The sequence below is a fragment of the Gossypium arboreum genome, chromosome 6 (genome assembly GCF_025698485.1).
Source record: "Gossypium arboreum isolate Shixiya-1 chromosome 6, ASM2569848v2, whole genome shotgun sequence".
Lineage (NCBI taxonomy): Eukaryota > Viridiplantae > Streptophyta > Magnoliopsida > Malvales > Malvaceae > Gossypium > Gossypium arboreum.
The window spans coordinates 49,775,033-49,781,342 of NC_069075.1; the positions used below are offsets into that span (position 1 = coordinate 49,775,033).

The 6,310-nt window shown below is 35.8% G+C and overlaps 1 long non-coding RNA gene across 1 annotated transcript; it reads right to left on the minus strand.

The window, feature by feature from the left end:
• Positions 1-1,177: 1,177 nt before the first annotated feature.
• On the minus strand, positions 1,178-2,268 carry LOC128293992 (uncharacterized). The gene is made up of 2 exons (XR_008284158.1): positions 2,184-2,268; positions 1,178-1,365 (listed from the first exon to the last, which is right to left on the minus strand). It is a non-coding gene; the product is annotated as an uncharacterized LOC128293992 (long non-coding RNA).
• Positions 2,269-6,310: the final 4,042 nt, after the last annotated feature.

Below are 6,310 nucleotides of genomic sequence, written 5' to 3' on the forward strand. Positions count from 1 at the left end.
CTCGGATACCTTCCCCGAGTCTGCACCACTAGCTTTTACATTCTGAAATTTTTATTTCTCAGCTCTCTCTGGGCAGTCTCTAATAAAATGATCCAGAGAACCACATCGAAAACATTCATTTGCTCTGCACGGACCAAAATGATTTCTACCACATCGCTGGCACTCGGGTTTAACAAATCTCGAGTTCCCTACACTGGCTGCAGAAGTATTCTGAGATTTAGGACCCACATTTTGCTTCTTATAATTCCCATATGATTGTCCAGCTGAAGCTTGGGAACGAGGATTCATATTCCTTGACTGTCTAGGTTGCTGTGAAAATGAACTACTCATCGGTCTTTTCTTCCAATTTCTAGTCTCAGCCTCTACCTTTTTCTTTTCTTTAAGTAGTTCTTCAGCCTTGCAAGCTCGATCAACCAGTACTACCATTTTTGTAACGCCCCCACACCCGAGACCGTCGCCAGAGTCGAGTATGAGGTGTTACTAAGCTTAGTTTAACATTTTTAGAACTTTGGATTATTTGTTTCTACATTCACAGCTTTTAAGCTACTTGCGTCACAGTCACAAGAAAAATCATATCTCGAGTTACGAAACTCGAAATTAAGATCTGTAAATTTTTCCTGAATCTAGACTCATATATCTATCTACTAATTTTTTTCTAGAATTTTTTTATTGGGCCAATTAGTACAGTTTATTAGTTAAAGTTACCCCTGTTTCAGGACTCGATTGGTCTGCCCTCTATTTACTACGAACCATATTTCTCTCTGTAAAAAATTCATATGACTATTAGGTTTGTTTTTACTAAAACTAGACTCAATAAGGATTCTGACGATATAAAATACACCACCTAATTATATCTTTACAATTTATGGTGAATTTATAAAGTAGGAACAGGGGATTCAGAAACTGCTATGACTCTGTTTCACTAAAATTCAAATATCTTCTAACATATACTTCCTTTACTTGTTTCATTTATTTCATGTGAAACTAGACATAATAAGCTTCAATTTGATATGTATTTCACCACCAAATTAAATTTCTATGATTTTTAGTAAATTTTCAAACTCGCGTTAGTGTTCTGCGGTATTCATTTATGGTAAATTTCATCCTTTTTATGAGTTTTTATGCACTAAGTATCTTAATAGTTTTCCTTAACATCAAACATAATCTAAACTAACCATTTTCATAATTTATCATTATCAAGCATTTCCTCAACCATTTCACAACCATACCATAAGATCATTTACACAAAATGGGTATATTGCTATACATGCCATACTTAAATTTACAAGCCATTTACCAAAAGTCTTCTGGATAGTGTGACTGAGCCTTCGACCTATCCCGACTCCTGAGCTGGCTTGTCCAAAACTACAATGAGTAAGAAGGAGGGAGTAAGCATAAATGCTTAGTAAGTTCATATGCAAATAATAAGTAACATAACAAACAGTTATACCAAATCAACATTAGCATACATCACTAAAACACATATCACATTTTAATCATTCTTCATCATCTTATTACCTTATCGTGGTTGTATCAATACTCAACCCGAGGGTTAAATACATACCTGTCCAAAATATCCATTTCATATCACTTACCAATACGTCTCTTTACATCTCGAAATTTTCCTCCATTTGAGTAGAACTTTACCCGTTGAACACATCGAAATATAATTCGGATACATGGATAACTTGCACATAAGTGCCATATATACAATCAAGCAATCATGTAACCCGCCCATAAGCGAACTCGGAGTCAACTCAACGAGCTCGGGCGTTCGCATCCATAAGTGAACTTGGACTCAACTCAACGAGCTCGGATGCCTAGTTACATTTTACGAACTCGGACTCAACTCAACGAGTTCGGACATTCGCATCCATAAATGAACTCGGACTCAACTCAACGAGTTCGGATGCTCAACCATCCTAGTGACATGTCACTTGTATCCTAATCTATTCCTAAGGTTCAAACGGGATTTTTCTCGAACACTTATCCTTCTTGTCTTCCGTAGAATGCCAAATCAATACTCAGTAACAATTATATTTAACAAGTAGCTCACATAATTTACATATTATTTGAAATTAACCACAAAGCATACATTTCATAATGAAATTCAGCATAACACATAATTAATATCAATAACTTAAAAATAACAATTATGCTACATTATTTACACATGAACTTACCTTGGTACCAAAATACAAAGATTTTGCAATTTAGTCCACAATCTTTTCTTTTCCTCGATTGAGGTCGATTCCACGTCTTTCTTGATCTAAAATAACACATTTAGCTTATTTAATACTCACATTATCAAATTAATCCTTAACTCAAATTTTGGCAAAATTAAAATTTTACCCCTAAACTTTTGCATATTTACATTTTTGCCCCTAGGCTCGGGATTAAACTTTATTCCTTATTCTTATGTTTTACAACATGCTGATCACTTTTCTCTTCTATGGCAACATGAAATTCTCACTCTAACATGTACTTGTGACTATTAGGTATTTTTACCGATTAAGCCCTTTTACTCGTTTTTGCTTAAAATCGAGTAGTACAAGTTGTCTAACATAATTTAAAACTTCATATTCTATCATAAAACATAAAAATACACAAATTTCACCTATGGGTATTTTTCCAAATATAAACCCTAGGTTAAATTATTGCTAACATAAGCTTTATCGAGTTACGGATCTAAAAAACGTAAAAATCATTAAAACGGGCTTGGAATCACTTACTATGGAGCTTGGAAGCTTGAAATAAACCCTAGCTATGGAGAACCCTTGAAATTTTGGCCTAATGAAGAAGATGGACAAAATTGGCTTTTAATTTTGTTTTTAATTCATTTTAATAACTAAATGACCAAAATACCCTTACTACTAAACTTTCCAAAATTCCTTCCATGTCCTAATTTTGTCCATGAACTTAAAATTGGTCAAATTTCTATTTAAGACCTCCTCATTAATATTCCAAAACAATTTCATACTAAAAACTTCTAGAATGCAAGTTTTGCAACTTATTCGATTTAGTCCTTACTTTCAATTTAAGCACTTTAGGCATAGAATTTCATCACGAAATTTTCACACAATCATGCAATCATATCATAAACATCAAAATCATTGTAAAATAATTATTTCTATCTCGGATTTATGGTCACGAAACCACTATTCCGATTAAGCCCTAATTCAGATATTACAACTCTCCCCTTTTAAAGATTTTCGTCCTCGAAAATCTTACCCAGAACAGTGTGGGTATTGGTTTCTCATAGTTTCTTCAGGTTCCCATGTAGTCTCTTCTACCCCATGCTTTTGCCACAACACTTTCACAAGTGCAACACTTTTATTTCTTAGTTGTTTGACTTCTCGAGCTAAAATCTTAATCGGTTCTTCTTCATAAGTCATATCCGGTCCCAGTTCAATTTCTATCGGTGAAATTATATGTGAAGGATCCGAACGATACCGACGTAACATAGATACGTGAAACACATCATGAATCTTTTCTAATTCGGGTGGCAACACTAGCCAATATGCTACCGGTCCAACTTTTTCAATTATTTCATACGGTCCAATAAAACGCGGACTTAACTTGCCCTTTCGTCCAAATCTAAGGACTTTCTTCCATGGAGACACTTTCAAAAATACCTTATCACCAACTTGAAACTCAATGTCCTTTCGCTTTAGGTCTGCATAAGATTTACTCTATCTGAAGCGACTTTCAAACAATCTCAATTTGTGATGACCAAAATTGACCCTAGTCGGGAGGTGGTTTCGGGACCACAAAACCGAGGCATAAAAATAATTTATAATTTATTTTGATGCCTATAATATGTGTTAATTCATGTGTGACATTTTGATGTTTTGATTTAGAGTTATAAATGTGAATTTCATTAGAAAGGACCTAGTAGTAAACTTTGAAAGTATGATGGGGAAAGGTGTGATGACTAGTTGAACATGCATGCAAAAATAAGGATTTGCATGTCAATTTCCCCCAATATGAAGTGGCCGCCATGGCAAGAGTGGATGGGCAAAACATGTCATGAAACATGTTTTGTTGGTGCATTAGGGTGAAATAATAAAATAAAGAGCATGGGCAAAGAAAGAAAATGGTCTCATCCATGCTTCCCCCCCCTTGGCCGTAAGTTGAGAGAAAGGAAAAGAAAAAAATTTGGTTCATCCATTCTCATTTTCTTTGGGCTGAAAATTCTAAGGAGGAAGGAAATTTTGCTCCATTTTTAGTTTAGAAGAGATCTAGAAGGAGATTTGGCTATACTTGCATCAAGATTAAGGTATGTTGAGGTTGTGTCATGAGATTCATGCTTGTTTTGGTTGCTAACTTGATGTGCATGTTAGCCATGGTTCAAATCCTTGCTATGCCATGAAAAATGGTATTTGGCCAAGGTTGATATTGTGTTAAAGCCATTGCATGCTAAATGTGAAGCTTGTTGATGATGCATGTAATGATGGATTGACTACTCTTGAAATTTCTTTTTAGTATTCTTGAGTAGGACATTGAATTCTTTGTTTAACCATGACCTAAGTTGAAAGAGTATGGTTGTGATGTATTCGCCATGGTGCATTCATGAGCATGATTTATGCTTGTTACTTGATTGGTAAAATTTGTGTTTGGATGGGTATGAACCCTTGAGATTGACCTTGCACCTAAATGTGTATACATGTTTGCACATGATGTATTGGCATGACATATATACTATTTCAAGGTATATATTTGCTTCGATGATGTTTCGTTATGAAGTACATGAGAGATGTGTATTGAGCTACAATATGTAATGCGTTAGTTAGTAAAATGCACGCTGTTTTGTGTGGTATTAAGTGCATAATTGGCCTCAACATGGACATGCATATTCGGCCACATGAGGGAAATTGGTGTGCATGCATTCGGTTAGAGGCAAGCATATTGATGCCTATTCTTGGCTTAGAAAATTCGCTAAGAGGAATATTAACTAATGTGTTGAGTTCGATTCGTGATTTCGTACATATGCGACTTTGATGCCTAATGAGCATATATATTGGCTAGGTATCTTGAATTCCTCTTCGATGCTCAAATGATAAAACCAATTTATTTGTTAAATTAAGCTCAAGAGCAAAGGGAGCTAAATCCGATAAGGGAAGGAAAAAGTCGTCGAATAGCCGTCGAAATCGTTCGACCACGTCCGAGGTAAGTTTTGAGTATCGAAACTTAGATTTTGATTCGATTGAATGAAGTAATAAGCAATCGAAATTGTGCCTTTGTATGTGGCCATTGAGCCGAAATGATATTTTTGCTAAGTGAATTGTGCATAAAAGTTGTGTTATGAAATTGAAACAAAGATGTGTATGAATGTTCGAGTGATATCTGGGCTAAGCCCAAGGCAATTGTGCGAAGTTATGATATCGGGCTAAGCCCAAGGCAATTGGGCGAGTTATGATATCCGGGCTAAGCCCAAGGCAATTGTGCAAATTGTGATATCCGGGTAAAGTCCCAAGGCCTTTGTGCGGGTTACCATAACCGGGCTATGTCCCGAAGGCGTTTGAACGAGTAGCTATATTCGGATAAACTCCGAAGGTATGTGATTCGAGAACTTTGAACTTGCTGGAAAATTTTCAGTTAATGCACTTGTGAAATTCCCAACAACAAGGTATGTTTTGTGTGTGCTTCGCACACTATGAGTAAGTCTTGTATGAATATTCGCTCTAATGATAAATGAGCTATCGGCATTAACTAGGCCATTATTTGTGTATGAATATAAGAGTTGGGATTGTGAAGTAAGCATGTCTTTGAGAAATTGTGCATATGAATTGTTGTTTAGCTACTTGAATGCTATGCTTTGGTTGTGTGTATATTATGGCTCGAAACTTACTAAGCATAAATTGCTTACTCCGTTTCTTTGTTTCTCTGTTTATAGATTTTGCTCGTTAGCGATCGGATTCGGGATCATAGAAGTTGAAGTCAACCACACTATCAAAGCCCTTTTTGGTACTCCTTTAGTTGAGTTTTGGATATGGCATGTATAGGACCACCATCGGCTGTTTTTAAGTACTTTGTGATGTATATGTGTGCGGCCATGCGAAAATGGTTCGTAAAAGTGGAGTATGGAATTTGACCATATGTGGTTTGTAATTATATTTGGTTTCATGATGTGATTATGGTTTGGAATGAGAGTGTTGGTCACATGATCAGCCATTGGAATGGCTAAATATGATCATATGTGGACCTAAGTATGACTAGACTATAGTTGGTCCATGGGAACTACAATATAGGTAAAGCCTACCTTAAAAACAGAGGCTGCCAGCTGCAGTGACGTGGATGTGAAAAATCA